The sequence below is a fragment of the Macrotis lagotis genome, chromosome 6 (genome assembly GCF_037893015.1).
Source record: "Macrotis lagotis isolate mMagLag1 chromosome 6, bilby.v1.9.chrom.fasta, whole genome shotgun sequence".
Classification (NCBI taxonomy): domain Eukaryota; kingdom Metazoa; phylum Chordata; class Mammalia; order Peramelemorphia; family Peramelidae; genus Macrotis; species Macrotis lagotis.
Window position 1 is genome coordinate 180,750,307 of NC_133663.1, and position 21,550 is coordinate 180,771,856.

The window sequence follows — 21,550 nt, forward strand, 5'->3', positions numbered from 1 at the left end:
AGTAAAACAAATCAACAAACATCTTTTAAAGTATCTGTTGTTTCCTTTTAAATATTTAGGTAAATGATATGTTAAAGCACTTGAAATTTCTTTATTACTTTTTTTGATGAATTCATGCAAGCTATGATAAACTAGAGCAAGGAAAATTTTTGGAATGTCCTCATTTTTGGAATATGTTTCCCTTGTAAATCTGACAAGTTCTGTTGTTTTTACCTGCAGAGTAAAATACAAGATTAATCATTTAAACTGTGCTACTTAGCGAGTAGTAAAAAGAGGCTTCTGTGTTAGTGATTGATGGCATCACATCCTTTTAGCACATTTGGGGCTCTTTAGCTTCTGTAAATATTTAAAGGAAATAGTGGTATCTTAAAGTTGCAAGAGCTAATACATAAAGACTGAAATTAAATTTGTTCTCAAGACAGATATTGCATCAAGACTAGAAATTCCTTTCCTGACCTTGCACCAAGATATCTTGAGAGAGAGAGAAAAGAATATGACATAACAATTTTCATATTTCCCTGAAAGGTCTATTAAATTATACATTCAATCTTTACAAACACAAGACCACAATTTTTACTTCCAATTCAATACATCAGAATCTTGGTAACTTTAGGTAACTTTAATATTATTTGAAACAAAGGGTCACCCTGCTGTACTGAATATCTACCAAAATAGCTCCCAAAAAAAATACGTAACTTTGGATATTGACTTATCCTAGCAGTTTATCAAGATCCTCAGATGTATTTTCTTTTAAAAGAGTATCCTGGCAGATAGTAGATGATTAATAAATTTGCATTTTATTGTCTTCCTTCAACCATGTGACTTGCTCCATATTAGGAATCAAAGTATTATTTATGATTTTGATTTGCTGTTTGGGGCTCATGCTCAAATAAATAAAAAATACTCCAAAACTATAAAAGTTGTTTTTTATCAAATATTCTAAAACCTATACTCTTACTTAGAAACCACCATTCATTATGGTGACACTGAAGTATTACAAGACTATAAGCTATCCTCTGAACCATAAAACTAAAAATATACTTTAATTATGAATTCATTTACATACTAATTATTTGAAAACTGTTAATTCATGATACACACAATTCCTTCTTATTAGTCAGAATAATTATTACTATTGACAACAATAATAATGTTGACCAACAATTTGTATAGTGCTTTAAGGTTCGCAAATTTCTTTAGATGTTATCTCATTTGATCCTCACAAAACCCCATGAGACAGGTGCTATTATTATTCCCATTTTTATATAAAGAAATGGAGACTGCAAGAAATGAGGTGACTTGCTCAGGATCACACAATAAATTCTGAGACAAGATTTGAATTCAGGAACTCTAGACTTCAAGTTCAACAGCATCTTATTTCTTGATTATCACAGCAAAGATAGATGGCTATATTATATAACTTCTTTAACCTTTAATAAAATGTGTGCATATGATTTTATAATTGTCACAGTTCTAGTTCACATTTTAGTCATTTCCTGCCTATGGCTCCCTAAAAATGGTCCCTTGGCTGACTTTGTCAGGTCACTTCAAATGTTTTTATTACTTGAATACAGTAATTATTTTCTCATCTCCCTTAATTGTAATATTCTACCCTTTGGGGTAAGATAAGTTAATTAATTAATTGATGTATATTTTATTATATATAATAATTAATAATTAATTAATACCTATTATTTCCTCATCTTTAGTACACTTTATCAATGTAAGATTTTAAAAGCTAACTGGCCCCCATTAGGTGGGTCTGTCAATAAGTGAGCACATTATTCCTTTCCTGATTCTAATGCAAGGAAAGCTATTATGTGAAATATTATAAACTGGGAACAAATTTAAAAGTCAAATATTTACAAATATTGGCTAAGATAATGATTTTTAAAAAAAAGTTTACATTCTATTCAATTAGGGTAAAGGGAAAAAAATCATAGGAAATCTTATTTTAGAAGACTATAGCTGCCAGAAGTTTAAGGAAACAAAATTGTCAATCTTCATCCCCTTCTTTCATGATTCTTTGTTGACTAGACAGGAAGTTGGCAGAATTGAACTTTCCCCTTTGAAAACCAGAGCAAATCTTTTATTAAAACAGTTCATTATGTTGGTTCAAGAGAATGTTTCCTAATTCTCTTTGAAAAAGTTACATAGTTTTCTGTTTCCAAAAATGTAAAACAAACTTAAATACATTAGAATGACCAGAAAGATTCTAAATCTATGGAGACTCAAAAGACAGGATAAAGGACGGGCACACCTATAGTTAAGCATCTTCCTTAGATATTAGAATTATGTTCTGTTTATAAGTACACATTTTTGAAGTTCCAGGAAATTCAACTGCATTCTTCATTCAAACTGAGGACAGTGGGTAGAAATGCCAAATTATAGGTTATTGCTTTTAATGTAACAATGCAGCAAAATTAATTTTGAATGTCATTTGCATTCATAAATATGTTATATGTTTATATATGTTGAAGGACAATCCAGACAAATTATAGCTACTTCAATGAGAGCATAAGCCTCTTGTGGGCAGGAATTCTGCCTTCTATTTCTTTGGAATGCAATCCCTCTCACCCACCTACCAACCACTATTCTTACAGAAAGTACACATCAAATATCTGGAACACCATCTGCTTACTTAGACAACATCAAGAGTGAAGCATTTTAAATACAAATTTAACAAACAGAAGAATGATAATCATATAGGAAGTTTATGCAAATGAAACTATTCATAGAAATCCTCTTCTTAAGCAACTGGAAAAGAAAATTTTTTGAAATACTGTCAAAAATGTACATAAGCATCTACTGAAAGTCCTATCTTTTAACAGCAGTTTCTACAGGCCTCTAACATCCTTTCCAGTTGTAAATTTTTATGATCTCAAGTACCCATTGTTCATCTTTCTTTATATATCACTAGGTATATTCTATTGAACTTACAAGTTGCAGATAAGAACTGTAAGTGGAAAAAAATCTGACTCTACATCTGTTCTTGCACATTAGGGATGTAGAAACTTGTCCCAAATTGCCTCATTCATTCAGCACTTTATGTCCTTTTACTCACATTACAAATCAGATTTCCTAAACTGGGATTTGATGGAGAAATGCTTTGCTGTAACACCAGTGATTCTCAGAAATTGCTTTTTCTTATGTCTCCTACCAAAAAAACATTTTATTTTAACCATTTTTACCTAAAAAGAGCATCTGGGTGTGGCTAGGTTGCGCAGTGGATAAAGCACCAGCCCTAGAGTCAGGAGTACCTGGGTTCAAATCCGGTCTCAAACACTTAATAATTACCTAGCCATGTGGCCTTGGGCAAGCCACTTAACCCCATTTGCCTTGCAAAAAAAACCAAAAAAAAATATTTAAAAAAAGAGCATCTGTTATAGAAATAGGCAAAGAAATGGTTATTTTTCTACTGTGACATTTCAATATAGGGCCAGATTATCCTAAATTCCACAAGTAGATTTCCTCTGTGAGTATATTATCTTTTCCCATCACCTAAGCCTCACCAAAAAAAAAGTTTAAAAAAAGTCTTCAGTACTCAAATTCTGGATATTTTGTCAGGCTATACCAAATTTAAGAGGATGATGTAGACAGGGCTTTCTAAGTTACCCTTGGACAGTAATGCTATTTCAGCATTCCAGGAAGGACCCAACAACAGATTACTTAGGAAGTTCTGATATATAATGGGGAATTGCTTCAGGGAGAATTTTAAAGAAACAGATCCGGACAACTGTTAATGAGACTCACCAATGTAAGAGCAATTTTTTATAACTAGATTGAAAAAAAACTCACTAGGTCAAAAAGGACTGTGTTATCATGTCTTATACTATTTCATAAATCAGGATGACCCAAAAAAAGGAGGCAGAGAGAAATCTGGATACTTGGCTAGACATTCCCCAGTGACAATATCCAAGAATTAGTGCTTTATGCTACAGCAGTTGGGAATATGGGAGGACATTCTAACCCTTTGCTGAATAACAACATGCTTCAAAAGCATGGATTAGAAATATTGTGATAAAGTGAAAAATGTCTAGATTTTTGAGTCTTGGGCTTAAATCTTGACTTTTTTAGTGTACTGACCAAGAGTAAGTCATTATTTCCTTGAGCCTCAGTTTCCTCATTTGTAAAATGAGTCACTTCACTTGGGCAACCACTAAGGTTCCTCTCTTTATGGAAGATAATCTACACAGTGCTTTACACACATAAAAGATACTTAATAAATGCTTGCTGAATTGAATAGGAAGGATTTCTACATGCTGAGGTGAGGAAGGGCATCTGAGAACAGGATCAGCAAAGGCCCAGAAACAGGAAAGCAAAGGGTGTGTTCAGGAAATTTTTGAATACTTCAATTTGGCCTGAAAGACAGTGATAGAAGATAAGATGAGGAAAGTACTGTCAGAATATTATAGGTCTTGAAGGTCATTATGATATACTACAATCAACAATCTTATCACTAGAGCTTTCTGGACAAAACAATGAAATGGTCAGAGCTATATTTTAGGAATATTAATGGCAAAAATGAGTGAAATAAGAAAGATAAAGGGAAAAAATTAAAGAGAATTAAAAAAGACCAAATGAAAGGTACTGGAAGTTCGATCTACACTGGTTAGGTGTAGATTAAGAAATAAAAATTGATAAACTAAAGACCCTGGTTGAAGATGGGAAGAGACAAGTAAGTAGAAATAGCTGAAGTTGACTTATAAGATTTGAGATTTGTCTAAAGTAGAGTGAAGTGGTGTCACTTCCCTAGTTCTGGGAAGTCTGGAGGAAGAAGTAGTTTGGAAAGAGAAGCTGATGAGTTCAGTTTAGGGTAGTATTGCCAGTAGGTCACCAGGTAGTTATTCCAGATGTTGAAAAGAATGATCAGAAGGTTGAGTAATAAGACCAGGATTAAATTTGAAGATGTGAGTCAACAGAATAATTGAAGGAAAGGATGAAGTCTCCAAGGAAATCTGTTTAGCAAGGGAAAATAAGGAAGGCAGAAGTTTCACAAACAGCTAATTCCTTATGTCTGGCATCAAGTGAGAGATAGTGGAAATAGAATTAAATAATACAGAAATTTTTTGTTTGTTGTTGATATATATCAACTTTTGAATATTCTCTTTTAGCATCCTTCAATTCTCTCTTCTATCATCTTCTGATCAAGGAAAAAAAATCTTTCATTCATAGGTAAGATTTGGCCCATATTTGTTTTATTTTATTTTCCTAAGTATACTAGTAGAGGAAAAAACTGACACATTCCATTGACACAAAAGGACTGGAGTTCATACAAATGGAAAGGAAAGAATAAACATTACCTTTTAAGGAAAACACATGTCTCCTGATTATGTAGACCTAATTGATTCCTATTACAGGAATTTCCAGGCCAAAGTCTTTTTTGCCAAATCTATTGTGCATTCAATTCAATGCAATTAAATTGTACCCAATAAAACTTTTGCAGCCTACCCTAATGATTTTCCTTCTGATAATGATAGATCTCTTCCTTCTCTTCTTTCTTTTATTTTTTAATTACAGTCTTTCCTAAAAGATTATATTTGCGTTCAAAATTTTACTAAAAATGTTGAAAAGTCCAAACTAACTTTTTTCCCTCTAAAGTAATAGTTCACATATAGAAAACACTTTTAAAACACAATAATCTTTTAAAGTAGCTATTATTAACATCCCCATCTTACAAATGAAGGAACTAAGACTCAAACATAGACACACACACACACACACACACACACACACACACACAAACACACAGAGCTAGTAAGTCACCCAACTAGGAATAGAATTTAGTTCTTAATAAAAATTCAATGTGCTTTCATGGACAATGAATTTTGGGAAGCATAGCTGAAAGGACAGCTAATTCCCTTCCTCCCCTCTTCCTGTAGAGCACTCCCTATAGTCACTTAAAAACTAGTGTAAGGGATGTGGGAGATCTGGGACACTAATACATTGTTGATGGAGCTGTAAACTCATCCAACCTTTCTGAAGAGCAATTTGGAAATATGCCCAAAAGGCCACAAAAATAATTCCATTACTGGGTTTATGCCCTGAAGAGGTTACGAAAAACGGTAAAAGCATCACCTGTACAAGAATGTTCATAGTAGCTCTGTTTGTGGTGGCAAAGAAATGGAAACTGAGAGAACGTCCATCAATTGGAGAATGGCTTAACAAACTGTGGTATATGTATGTGATGGCACACTATTGTTCTATTAGAAACCAGGAGGGATAGGAATTCAGGGAAGCCTGAATTTGTATGAATTTGTATGAACTGATGCTGAGTGAAATGAGCAGACCCAGAAGAACATTGTACACCCAAACAATAACATGGGGGTGATGATCAATCTTAATGGACTTGCTCATACCAACAGGGCAACAATCAGGCACAATTTTGGAATATCTGCAATGGAGAATGACATCTGTATCCTGAGAAAGATTTGTGGAGTTTGAACAAAAAGCAAAGACTATTACCTTTAATTTTATTTTTTTTTAATTTTTTGCAAGGCAATGGGGTTAAGTGGCTTGCCCAAGGCCACATAACTAGGTAATTATTAAGTGTCTGAGTCTGGATTTGAACTCACGTACCCCAGACTCCAAGGCCAGTACTCTATCCACTGTGCAACCTAACTTCCCTACCTTTAATTTTAAAATAAGTTATCATAATATTTAATTCTACTATATCTCTTACTATATGTTTCTTCCTTAAGGATATGATTTCTCTCTCATCACATTCAACTTATATCAATGCATACTATGGGAATGATATAAAGACTAACAATCAGCCTTCTGTGGGGAATGGGGCGGGAGGGAAGCAAGATTGTGGGAAAAACTGTAAAACTCAAAATAAATAAAACCTTTCTAAAATTAAAAAAAAAACTAGTGTAAGGTTTCTTCTATAACAAATCTCAATTCTAAAACTTTAATTTTTAGTCTAAGAAAACCAAACATCTCCCATCACACACCCCATCCTAAGTCTCTCTCCCAAATATACTGGCATCAAGTTAGTCATTGAACCCTCTGTAATTCTGTAAATATTTCTGGCCAACTTCTCAAAGGAGTCGTTTGGTTAAATGGAAGACTAAATATATATCACTTTCTGATACTAGTTGGTATCTTTAAGATACCAGACCAAAGATGTCAAAAATTCTTCATGAATGGTAATATAATGGCCCTAGAAATTTATTCCAGAAGATAACTTCAAGGCCTCATGCCAACACATCCCATTCCACAAATAGGCATGATCCTTTATTTTGCTGTCTTCTTTAGCATAATACTGTTGTTAATTTCTTTCAGTTCTTTGGATGCTCATGAATCTTACTTCAGTTATTAGAATGTGATTCATTTATGTTTAAGATGAACTACCTAAACAGCACAGTGTAGTATACTGAAAATAAGGTTTAGAATAATTGGAATAAAGCCAAACCACCCTGGATTTAAATCTAGATTTTTCCACTTATTTTATTAGTTATATGACCTTGGATAAGTCACATAATATCATTGTAATACTAGTTCCTAATCTATAAAACAAAGAAAAAGGAAATAAACTATACAATGCTAGATATAAAATGACTTACAATTATTATTACCATCCTGTGTGATAAACACAATAAATACCTGGAGATTAGCTTTCAACCAAATAATAGGTCAAAATGATAAGTCAAGGCTCAGAGGGAAACTGATTCAGAGTGTCCATTACAACTTATTAATGTACAGCTTCCTGAAGAAAGGAGAAAATAATCATTTCTGAATGTACGTTGGAGCTTTTTATCAGAGCCAACACATCTGTAAAAGTTATATCAAAAGGAAAAATTCAGAACATCCTCATCCTTATTTTTGTTTGGCAATATTTTAATGTACCAGCTGTATTCCCAATTTGCTCTCTAAAACTAGGCCCATGTCCTCATCAGAATGCTAATGATTGCAGCTGGGAAAAAAAATCAGGAATTAAGCATATGTAGAAAGTGAAGTACATTTTAACCCACACTTTTCATGACTATAGTTAATTATTTTCTCAGGGAAAAAAATGAAGCAGATGCTAGCTCTTTCTCATAAGCCCTAACAGATATGGTTAGACTTAAACTAAATCTAATCTTATAATAGACTAGACATAAACATGTGTGAATTCTACAAATATAAGTAAGTTCTTATCTCCTCATTGGGTCCTTCAATTTCAAAATGAAAATACCAATTATACTGCTTTTTAGAAAGTTCCTCAGATGCAACAGCATCTACTCACAATTTTTTAGAACAGGTTCTTTTCTTTCATTATCCCTCTAACCCAATTAAATACAAATAAATCTTTAAAAAGTTGCAAAAATGTTGTAAGAGATTATGTTAAGAAATATTAGAACTGTTTAGGAGTGAATCATTTCATATGACTTAATTTTTCAGATAACTTAAGCTTATTCCTATAACAACAAAAGTATTATTTATTTAATCATAGTAGATGAAAATCTACTACATAATCTAAAACAGAGACTGATTTGAGGACATAGAAGTCATCTCTGTTATTTTACTGCTGTTTAGACCTATTATAAATGATCCAGGATGACTTCGACGTTTGAGTGTAGTGTGTGTGTATGTGTGTGTGTGTGTGTATGTGTTTATGCTGTAGATTTTTTCTTTCTCTTTCCTCACAAACAGCTGCCCCTTCTTCTAACAAGAAATGTTTGCCTATAACAGCAACCAAGTCCTCATTTGATATGGACTGCAAGATTAAGTATATATACACACATATGTGTCATATATAGATTCAGATACAGATATAGACATATGTGTTTGTGTGTATTACTTAAATGTATTTATGTATGTATAAAACTGTCTGTTAAAAGGATGTCTGAGGTAGGAATAGATTAGTTCTGACATCTAAGTCTAATTTCTAAAGTAACATGCAAAAAATATATTTTGTCAGCTCAGGGATGTTTGTTGCTTCCTTTCTCTTTTCTAGGATATGTTTCAGAGGTCTTAAGAAATCTTTAGATACTTGAGGTTTAACTTTATTTCAATTTAGAAGGACTGAATGGGCAAAAAGGAAAAGAATCAAAAATAAATAAATTTGGGGAAGTATAAAGAGTGACATGGAATCTCTTTTTTTTTTAAAGAACATAATTAGGTTCACAGCCAATCTAATTTTTTTTTAATCCTAACTAAAAGTTTAGATGTAGGGTGATTTTTCAATCAGTCAATGAGCAGGAAATGCAGTTCATTCTAATTAATTTGATATTAAAATTTATCACAAATAAAAAAGGACAAAGGAATGAGCCATAATATTAAGATATGAATCTTAAGTTGATGACATGGGTAGCCCAAATTTTTATGGGTATATTCACTTTGAACAACATAGTTTACATCAAAACTGAATTCTTAGGGTGGCTAGGTGGCATAGTGGATAAAGCATCAGCCTTGGAGTCAGGAGTACCTGGGTTCAAATCCGGCCTCAGACACTTAATAATTACCTAGCTGTGTGGCCTTGGGCAAACCACTTAACCCCATTTGCCTTGCAAAAACCTAAAAAAAATCTGAATTCTTGACATCTCTTTTTCCTAAACACAGATCAGAGAAAATCATGCTCAAACAATATGTAGCAGTTTTATGACTCAGGCCACATGAAGCCTGTTTTGATAAGCAAGACATGCCATAGCCAATAGTCCTAACAAAAGATAATGTGATGGAATATTATAGGTGCTATAATAGAAGTAGGAATTCATTCTCACCTTGACTTTTAGGAAAAGATATTTCTAGAATATATTTAGTTTTAGACTAACTTATATTTATTACCATCCTATCTTAGAACAAACAGATCCTAAATGTTTTTGACTTCAAAACATTCAGTCCTACAAGACTAATTAATGCTACACATAAGGCATTGTTACGTTCCAGAATTATGAAAGCTGAAAAATTATATAGTCTCATAACCTTAATGATGCTTATTAGGGGGAAGCATTGGTATATAAAATAACTCTGAAGCAAGTAGAAAATGATAAAGCACATAGAAGAGGTCAAACATTGAAATGAGAATTTCAAGGAAGAAGATCTCACCTCAGATGTGAGGTGCATGGAGGAAACAGTATCTAGCTGGGTCTTGAAAAAATGAGAAAAAAAGGTTTATTTTTGTTGCTGTTGTGGGGTGGGGGAAGGGAAAAACTGTTTCCCTAAAAGGCAGAAACACCAATGCAAATACTGATGGGCACAGAAAGTCTTATACTGCTCCATTTTTCAGACTTGGACTAGTTTGTTCCTCATCAGATGTTCCTCAGACTGGATTATCCTCTGTTTTAAGGCTGCAACATATTGGTGCTAGTTATAATGTAGACACTTGACAAGCTTTTAGTTCCAATGTAAATCAGAACTCCCTAACTCTCAGTAAATCTATCAACCTCAATCAACATCAGTGACTACAGTGTGCACTACCATACCCAACAAGATGGACTCCAATGGATTGGGATTCCATTCCAGAATAGGGAGTGATGGATATAAGTTACAAAAATATGGGAAAAGAAGGAAAGATGATAATAGAAGTCAGTTCACCTGAAATGTATGAAGGGGTCCAGGGTGAATTAAGTTTTGAGAAGTAGATAGAGACAGATTTTGAATGATAGTTAATGTCAGACTAAAGAGCTTCTATTTTATTTAATAGATATTAGAAAGTTATTGAAGGTTTCTCTGAGCCTGTGAATAATCAGACCTCATTCAGATTACTTTAGTAATGATGAAGGACTGATTATAGAAGAGAATATGTGGATAAAACTAATCAGGAACAGTGTTACAGCAGTTGAACTCGAGGGAATAAAAGCCAGATCTAGTTTGGTGACAATGTTATTGAAAGAAGCATCTTTCTCCTATTTGAAAGGTAATTTTGTATCTGCTCTGTACATTACATATGTATGCGTGTATAGACATACAAATACATTACATATATACACACATATGCATATGCATATACATGTTTGTATAAATGTTATTTATGAATATAAAATGTGTCTATATAAATAATGTATGTATGTTGTTTTCTCTATTAGAATGCAAGTTCTTTCTTCAGTTTTTGTCTTTATATCCCTAGTGAATGACATATAGAGAGATGCATAATAAATATTTGCTGAATAATTGATTGAGCAATGAATGAGGATATTGCAAAAGTAGAATTTAGCCTCCCCTGGCAACTGATTATATGTAGAAAGTGAGGGACTAACGTTTATTTGACTTTAGCTCAGGGGACAAAAGACATAGATTTGTTAGTCAACCACATAGAGGAAATAATTAAAGCTTTGGGAGTGAATGAGTTTGCCAGTGAAGAGTATAAAGAGATAAAACTTTAGTCCCCAAAGACAGCAAATGTAGATAAGATGAGGCACAGCTATTGACCCATGAGAGGCAGAACCTAATAGGCATTGAATGAATCACCTGGCCTCAAGAAAAAAGAAAACCTCATGGTCCAAAAGATGGCAGTTGCCAGGAGAAGGTGAAGTGGCAAGACCTCCTAGATCTAGTCTTTTCATAAAAAGATCTACAACTACAAAGATAAAGAGATAGAAGAGAAACAAAAAATGACACAATTGTGAAGGACCAAACTTGTACTTTGCTCTCGAAGGAGAGTCAGCGGAAAGGGGATTGCTTCTCTAGCAATAAAAACTACATTTACATTTCAGAAAACCCAAACTCTTATGGTATAGCACTGTTAGATCTGAATAACTATACAAGAGTCTAAGAGAGAAAAGGAGTTTGCTGGAAGGAAAAGGGTTTGCTATCTGACAACCCCACATACCTATAGGGAAGTGTCAACCAAAAGCCAGTGCTAAAACCTTCACAAAGAAAGAGAGTATTCACTAACTATGAATAGGTGAGAGGAATTCTTTTTTTTATTTATTCATTTTTTATATAGGGAAATGAAGACTCTTGCACATCTAATATATACTATTAACTAGCTTTCAGGGAAACTAAAAGCCCTTCTATCCATCTATTAGTCATCTAAGCATGCATGACCTATGCATTCATATATTCCCAGAAGAAACTTCGATAGGATCAAAAACAAGTCAAAATTTGAGGTTACTAGAGGAAAAACTAAGTAGGGAAACAAGTACAGTGTGACAGAAACACTAATGAAACATTTATGATATGTTTAGCAATAATAGAGAAGCAAGTAGAAAAATTAAATAGTTCCTATACACAACAATCTTACATTCTAATGGGGAAGACAAGTACATATAAAATTATACAGAACATAAATAAATGTTAACGATATGAATCCAAAGTAGTGGTAGTTTGGGAGGTGTCCTAATAATTGGAAGAACTGGGAAAAAATCAAGGCAGAAGATGGTGTCATGTTGTTGAGTTAAGATATAAAATGCTGGTAAATAATTATAAATCATGAAACATCTAGCAAAAACAATGAATACTGACAGCAAGGTTGAAATTTGGAAGCTACCCATTTAGTCTGGTTGTCCAAAATGCATTAAGTTCCAAGAAAGATGGTGGGTCTGATCATGTTAGCTCAGAAACATTTAGGGTCCATTTTGTGCTATCAAAAATATATTTAGGTGTGACAATCAGTCCAGTTTACCTCTAAGGCATTCCTGAGGACAAGAAATCTGCAAGACCATTATTGTTATACTTCTCATTATCCTGGAAGCTCATATAGCTCAACAGTCAGCAAAGTCCCCCCAAATTATTAAGACAATCTTATATGCTTTAGTTCATGGATATATCTAGCCAATTGGCTATATTCAAGTAGAGTACAAAACAAGCACAATATTATAGACTGCTTTGAGCAGTCAGAACAGAACTATGGACTGATATCCAACCTAAAGAATGAGGTCATGTACCAGCTTGCATCAGGGAAACTAAACACACAGCAAAAGATCTTGATTAGAGATAGAGAGCTCAAAGCAGTTTCTGAAATCAGCAGCTTCAGCAGAATAGTTGGAAAATTAGCTGACATGCTGTGGCTTCCACTGACCAACAACTTGTAGGCAAAGTAGAAGCTTTGGAGACTAACTGCTAAGTACAACTTTCCTTATGATTGTGATACTTAGATCTGTTGAAATGAATTGACCAAGAAAAATCATCAGTATTGCCTATGGGTTATGATCATGAAAAAACAAAGCAAAGAGATCCCACAGTGCAACTAGTATGCCAATTTCGATAAGTTCATCTCATTTCCCCTAAGTTCAGCATGTACAAAGATGAGATAATTCCATCAGCAGGAAAAATAAATGCTAAAAACCATAGGAATATAAGATCACAGATTTAAAGCTAGAGGGGATATTTGAAGTCATTTAGTCTAAACTCCTCATTTTACAGATAAGGAAGATTGCATGATTTAAACTAACCTCACAAAGGTAGTAAACTGCAAAACCAGATTTGAATCCAGTCTTTCTAATTCCAGATTCTATGCTCTTCCTTCTATACAATGCTACCTCTGAGGAAAATAAAATTATGCAGAACAGCAGATTTCTAGGAAACACTAGCTGACCTACCAAAGATAGACTAGTCCTTTTTTGATGGAAAAACGATTAGGCACAAATAGATATTCACAATGTAGGGCCACAGCTGCTTATCAGAGGATTACACTACATAATAAACTCAGTAAATAAAGAATTTTAGGTCATTAAGCCATCCAGAATTTGAAGGATCATCAGTATCACCTGAATACTATAGGAAAAAAAATTAACCTCTCTATCTGCGAAATAAAGATCACCTCCATAAGCAAACATATATGCCAAAAAGTCAAACAAAGTTTTGAAAAGAAGCAGACTTTTCCAGTTGTTATGATTCACAATTAGGAAGAGTTACCTAGGCATCAAACTCTGAAAACCAACACAGCCCCCCCCCAAAAAAAGACAGATTTTGCTATCTTATCTTTATCCAGGATTGCTCAACCACATTTCAATAGCTTCACATAAGTGTTCCCTCAACACAGTTTCTGCAGGCATGAAAATGGAAATCTTAATAAAACTTGTTCAAGCTTCTTTAATCTATCTACTGAGTAATTTTCCTTATTCATCATGATAGCAAATTTTGGATCAATTTCTGGGGAAAAACTATACAATTTTCTGATTCCCTATTTTCATCATGTTGCAAATTACCTAAGTCTGTTTATACAATGAAAAAAATTATCTACAATTTGAGTTTAGGAAGCAATTAAAGTTTAATAGACCTGGAATGGATAAGAGGTACGATAAAATTTGTGTGTATTTTTAACTTAAAAATGTAAACAATGCCCAAGGTCATGGTAGTGTAAAATAATAGGCAGCTGTGTCTGGCACATAATGGTAAGTACTTAATAATGCTTTTTTATTCCTTTCTATTCTATTTCATGTCAAGATTTTAAACTCTTGAAAGGCAGTTGCAAAGTTCTGCCTACCAATACCCTATTTATACAATGATCAGATTTTCAACAATTTCTACCATATTGTATATCTCTAAAATAAAAACTTGTAAGCATTTTAGAAACTCACAATTGTAAAACACATCTACTGGGGCAGCTAGGTGGCGCAGTGGATAAAGCACCGGCCCTGGAGTCAGGAGTACCTGGGTTCAAATCCGATCTCAGACACTTAATAATTACCTAGCTGTGTGGCCTCAGGCAAGCCACTTAACCCCATTTGCCTTGCAAAAAAAAAAAAAAAAAAACTCAAGTAGATGTATAGTCACCATCACATAATCTAGTGATTCTTCTGTTGCATATACAATTAATATTAACAATTCAACAAAAAGTTATTTGGTTTCCTCCAATAACCTTCAGATCTTCCATGCTTATACTAAATTGCATAACAAAAAGAGAATGAAATGTTCAGAATAAATGTTCAGAATATTAGCTATAGACAGCGAGAAGATACAAAAACTGCCAGAAAATAAGAATAGCAACTATAGAACAGAAGTTGGTATGGGAACTATTATCTCCTAACCACTCAATATTTCTTGAGGGATCATCAGATAATATGACATAATTTTTTTCAGTCTATCTTAAGGGGAAAGATTCTATATTTTATTTCAGAAATATTTTTGTGAATGTTATTTTTAATAGTTTCAGTTCCTTAGAAGCTAAGCTTCAGTTACCTAGAAAATTCACATCTCCAGAACACCTCATTTCCCACATTGCAAAATAAATGAGTATTTATTTTGTATCACTCACGGTAATTAGGAGTGATGGGTATAAATAGTTTAAGGATCTACATGGCTCTCTGCTTCCATTAGAGCCAGAGAAAAATCATTCAACTCTCAGGTAGGAAAAATACCCTTGTAACGCAGCTCCAAGATTTCAAATCAAGTTGGGCTCATTGCTATTCTTGTTCTGACTTAACATCTTATATATTAGCTAGATTCTTGCATTGTTCTGGTGACCAAGTTCGAATTTAAGTCTTAGAATGCAGTTCAAATTCAAATTCAACATTGTATTGATTTAGATATGATATACTGATATTCAACTATATATTGATTATATATCTGTGATGTGCAAGCGCCATGTGCTAGGAACTGGGGATACAAAGATAAAAAAAAAATTACAAACCAAAAAAACTCAAGAAGCTTACATCTACTTAAAAATCTAATGAAAGGTTACCAGGTTATCTGTCTTATTTCCTGCCTCTATACACTCTCATGCTAGGTTCCTGGTTTGGTTCTTTGTAGTCTTTCTGGAGACTTTAATCTTATCCTTGGACCCCCTATAACAATTCTCTTTTCTTGCTGCTAGACCCACTTAATGTTGTGTTCTGTCCTGCTCCCCATTTCTCTGAAACTCCCTGTTTCCAACTATCTGATGACTTCTTTACAAAAGACCTGCTAGGAGCTTTCCCTATTACCCGCTCCATGCAAGAGGGTCTATCAAAGTCTCAGTCACCCACAGTCCTACTGTTGCCTATGCCTATATGCAAGATCATGTATTAGATTTTAAAACAACATGATTAATGAAAACAGTTCTGACAAAAAGAACTCTGAATTTGGGGTCAGATGACCAGGTTCCACCTCCACTATTTATTATCTATATAGCCTTAAGAAAGCTGGACTTAGGGGCAGCTAGGTGGCGCAATGGATAGAGCACCAGCCCTGGAGACAGGAGTACCTGAGTTCAAATTTGACCTCAGACACTTAATAATTACCTAGCTGTGTGGCCTTGGGCAAGCCACTTAACTGACCCCATTTACCTTCCAAAAATCTAAAAAAAAAAAAATAGTTAGAATTCAGTTTTCTCAACTTTTAAGTGAAAAAGATGGACTAAGTCAATCAACTATTAAATCATTTTATGTCAGACACGTACTAGAATTGGGGATTTTTTAAGAAGGCAAAATATAATTCTTGCCTTCAACGAATTCACTTTCTAATAAAGAGGACCATAAGTATTACATACATATGTGTATGTGTATGTGTGTATTTGTGTGTAAGAGAGATGGAAAGTGGGGGGGGGGGCAGCTAGGTTGTGCAGTGGATAGAGTACTGGCCTTGGAGTCAAGAGTACCTGAATTCAAATCTGCCCTCAGACACTTAATAATTACCTAGCCGTGTGGCCCTAGGCAAGCCATTTAACCCCATTGCCTTGAAAAAAACTTAAAAAAAAAGATGGAAAGTAATCTGAGAGAGAAAGCACTAGAAGGCAAGGTGGGGAGGGGGGAACTAGAAAAGTCCTTCTTCAGTAAAGGAATCAGGAGACATTAGAAGGATGCTGTGTCTGAAGAACACAGGCCAGTACCATGAGATATTATTAAATAGGAAGGGAGTAAATTTTTAAAACATTAGGAACATAGAAAGAGGCCAATTAATTATGGGTTTCAAATGACAGAAAATTTCATATTTGATCCTAGAGGTACTAGTGCTAGTCACTGGAATTTATTGAAAATGGTTAAGTAATATGGTGAGACCTACAATATAGAAAGATCATTTTAAATGGAGAATGAAAGATGGGGAAAGTTTTAAGACCAGGAGGTAAATCAAAAGGCTATTGAAATTATTCAAATAGTGTCTATGTGGGTGAAAAGAAGGAAACTTCTTCAAGAGATGACAAAGTAGAAACTAGACTATTAGGCAGTCTCTTCAGTTTAGAGCTCTTCTAGCTCCAACTCCTGTGACCACATGAATGACACATAATTAGAGATTTGAAAAAAATAGCACTATCTGGCTATATATTTATCTTACACTATTACCTTATGACAAATTCAGGTGCAACCAAGGAGGGTAAAAAACAGGCTAAAGTATTTGAACAAACTTGATCGAATCTTAACTGAGAAAAAATATCATTGAATAATATCAAATTCATCATAATTTCTGATAAAAATACATTCAAATTCAATAATATCTCAACCACAAATCACACATGGAACACACAGCAGTCCCCAGAGAAAATGTGTATTGGTTCAATTGTGGAGGGTGAAAAGGCAGATTTGAAATCTCCATGCTCAGCTCTATCTGCTGCAGCTGATGGCCTGGAGCATTTCCTAATCAGCCTCACCAGATGACAGTAACCCCGAGGGGCCATTGTGGGAGCTTCTGAAGTGATTACACCAGAAAGGTCAAATTGCATGATCCAAAAATTTCAAACAAAAGCAAAGAACAACTTGAGATTCCACTGCAGGGCAGAAGAATCCTGACAAACATCAGACTGAACTCAACTTGTTTGGCAAAGGGGCCCGTTGGATACCAGAGGCAAGAGGTAAAAGTTCTGAAGACATTAATACATCAATGCCCTGACATGTTAAATGACTATGACCCAATTTTAAGAGCTGCCAAAATAAAACCAGATCTTTTTAAGGACAAAAGTATTCTTCCCTTGCCTACTAACAAAGAGAGACACAGCTGCAATTTTCATTGTGTTTAGAAGTTCTTGACCCAGATCAAACAGATGTTTCCCTGCTTTACCCAGCAAAATTTCAAAGCAGTGACTAAGGTAGACTGAACATGTTTAGGAATAAGAATTAGAGATTGTCCTTTGGACTAAATAAATACACTGTAGAAACAGTAACAATAGACTAATGAATCTACCAGAAGCTAAGTTCTATTTATATTCAATCTGTTTCAACCATTAAGGATATATTGACATACTTCCTCTCCTTTTGATTCTTTTTCCCTCTCATATTTTTCCATAGACTTTAAAAAACAGGGAGTGAAAAAATAATTAAGAAAATTGTTCCAACTTAAAAAACAACAACAATACTAGGATAAACTTGTTTGCAAGTTAATTGGCAAGAATATCAAATAGATAATACATAGAATTTCCTAGCACTAGTCAGCATACAATGGTGGACTGGCACATTGGACAAAATTCTACTATTAGAAAATCATGTTCCAATGTGGGGACAAATCTAAATTTTAGATTCTCATATTACAACAAGTTCCAGCATTTGGGATTACCCTGGACTTGCCCCAAAAGTACTTATTCACTTGACCTGCTAAGCCTCCAGGAGGGCCCCGGAACTAACAATAGGAAATTTAACTGGATTTGCTTTTATTACAATGTAACTCTCCTTTTCCTTGTTAATAGTAATATTTCTTTTTTGTTTGTTTTTGCAAGGCAGTGAGGTTAAGTGACTTACCCAAGGCCACACAGTGAGGTGTCTGAGGCTGCATTTGAACTCAGATCCTCTTGACTTCAGGGCTGGTGCGCTATCCAATTTAACACTTAGCTGCCCCATCTTATACTGCGAATTCACCCTGTTCTCCAAATTCAAGCCTCTTTTCCTTCCTATCCATCCTCCACATGGTTGCCAAAATAATCTTTCTGAATCACATACCTGATAATGTCATTTTTCTTCTAAAAATACAACTTTCACTGGCTCTCTATTGCATACAAGGTAAAGTAAAAACTCCATATCCTGTAATTTAAGACCCTATATGCACTTGTGTTTTGGAAGGAGCTGTGGCTCTGGGTTCAAATATTGCCTCTCACTTGATGACCTTGGCCACATCATTTAAAGTTTCAGCTTTTCTCACTTCCAAAATAGAAGGTTGGACTAATTGGTCTCTGCCATTCATTTCAGCTCGAAAACATATAACCCTATAAGCCTCCAATTGGAGCCAAAGCTGTTTCTCAAACTCAATACATCATCCTCCACCTCCTGACTCCCACATGTCCTTCTCCATGCTTGAAATATCCTCTCTCCTTATACCCACCCCTCATCAACTTTATCTTCCTTCAAGACCCCCTTGATCTTCCAAATTCCTTCCTCAGTTTACAGTGTATTATATATTTTTGTATATATTTGCATATATTTTGTATATATTTGCATTGTACTTTTCACCATTGGAATATAATTTAATTGGAGGAAGAGACTGTTTCATTTGTGCTCTTTGCATTATTCCCATGGTTTTCTGTACACAATAAATATTTTAATAAATTTTGGTTGAAGACAATATCTGTGACCTATGTCATGCTCAACATCAATAAGTGGCAGAGCCTGGAAACCAAGGGCATCTGAATTCCATGTTCTTTTTCCCACTATACAACAATGTTGAGCTATCTTTGTAAATTTATCTCTCTAAAATTTTTCTCACAATTTGGTTGCTAGAAAATATGATCTATATCTGGATTATAATGACACTATTGGTAGGTTTTGTAAAATGTCAAATGAGTCTTATAGAATACAAATGTGATAGGAGTTCAGGAGGAGCTAGTCAAAAAAAAAGAAGTGGGAAATAACTTTTAAAAAAAAGACCTAGAGATTTTCAACACAAATTAAATGCTTCATCTAAAATGAATTAAACAGCCAGAATCAATTCACCAGCAGCAGGGGTATCTCTGTTGCTGGTTCTCATAGATGAACGAATTTCCTTCATGGAAAGGCTTAGCTAATGAGAATCTTGTCCAACTATATGACTCTTGTCATTAACCTCTTGTTATTTTGTATCTATGGTTTCTCTATCCCAGGTGGCCACTGCTGCTCATACTTCTAATGATGGGAACAGCTTTTCTGGGTGCATTTAGCTTTGTTTACTACCTACTAAAGACTTGAGTACATCTAATTCAGGAACATTTCCCTCGGTCACGTATCACTGACATGTAGCTTGTACTACAATAGCATTCTTTGGTAGCATAAATTGTCATGAGTATTCTGATGTTGAAAAATATTATATAAGAAATAGTACTGACAACATTTTCTTTAAATAATATTTAATACAATGAGTCATGATTTATCAAATGTTAATTTTTGTACCTCCCTATGCTATCTTGGCCTATTGGAGCTTTGCTATGCTCCATTTCCAACCTGGACCATTTCATCCCTTAATTAGTTAAGGTAGCCTACTCCTAGGAACTCACCATAGTAAAGTCAAACTTAATGCAGATACATAACCAAACTAGCTTGCCTCAGCCCAGAATTTCTAAACTTGAGGTCCACTAGCCTCAGTCTCTCAGCAGCTGGTGGCACATCAATTGTTATTCATTCTATACTTATTCAAGAGATATAGAAAATTAACACTGACTATGATCATATCAATTTTGACCTTTCTACTTTTCTATTAAATGAAAAAAAAAGGTGATCATTAAATATTTAATGTTTTCAATCTCTGATTTTTTTTATTTGTAACAAAGTTTTATTGCTGGAATTTCATTGTTACTCTATGTTGAGAAATTTTTTGAAAAGGTATTTACACAGGATACTGGAGAAGGAATAATTTGGAATAAACAGAAAAGAGAAATAGGAACTAATATGAATAACATAATCATAGCCATTAGTACCTGTGAATTGTTTTTTTTAAATTAATGAATCTTAGAAAATGAGATGTTATTAGCATTCCAACTGACCTTAAAGGCAATCTCTTTTATGCCAAAGAACTGTCACAATGCCAAAAGATACTCAGAAATTTAAAAATTATTAAATCTAACAAACATAATCAAACTATTAGTTAGGAAGGATAAAACCAACATTATTGCTCCCTTTATTTAGCAGATAACACACATACACACACACACACACACACACACACACACACACACACACACATATATCTGTGACATACATTAAAAGTGAGGAGTCATAATTTTGCTGCCTGTAAAAAAATAAATTTGGTATTGGTAGGGTCTTTGTTTTGATAAGGGAGTGGGAGAGGGTTTGTTTGTTTTAATTTTGCAGAGATTCTTTAATCAATCTAATGGGAAAGGGAAAGGTTTATATTAATCTTATACCATAATCTTGTAGTTCAAATCCATTTAATCTTCTTTTTCATATTACATTTTGTTTTAAAAATATTACAGGGATGCAGGAAGAAAGGAAGGGATACATGGACGAGAAAACTAATTAATATATTATTTTTTACTTGCTTTTTTACAATAACCATAGTAAGGCTGTTTTCTTCTCCTTGTTCTCATACTGAGAATTCTTATTATGAGATCATAGTAACTGACTCAAAAAAATGCTTTATCACTAAATTATCCTTAATTTTTTTTGTTTTCCTATTGGATTGTGTTATAGAGTATAAATAGATTAAGATTAGACCTGTAAATTTCATTAATGCAGAGGTTGCTGTTCATCCTTAATCCTTGAACTTGAAGAAGACTAATGGCATGTCTTGATTTGCTTGTTAATTGAATTGAAGTTTGGCCATTGAGGAAACTCCCTCTACAAACTTAGGTCTA

The 21,550-nt window shown here is 34.0% G+C and overlaps 1 protein-coding gene across 2 annotated transcripts in view; it reads right to left on the reverse strand.

The window, feature by feature from the left end:
* The window catches only part of COL4A1 (collagen type IV alpha 1 chain), a 248,010-nt gene that overhangs the window by 129,881 nt on the left and 96,579 nt on the right, over positions 1–21,550 (reverse strand). The window lies entirely within an intron of this gene.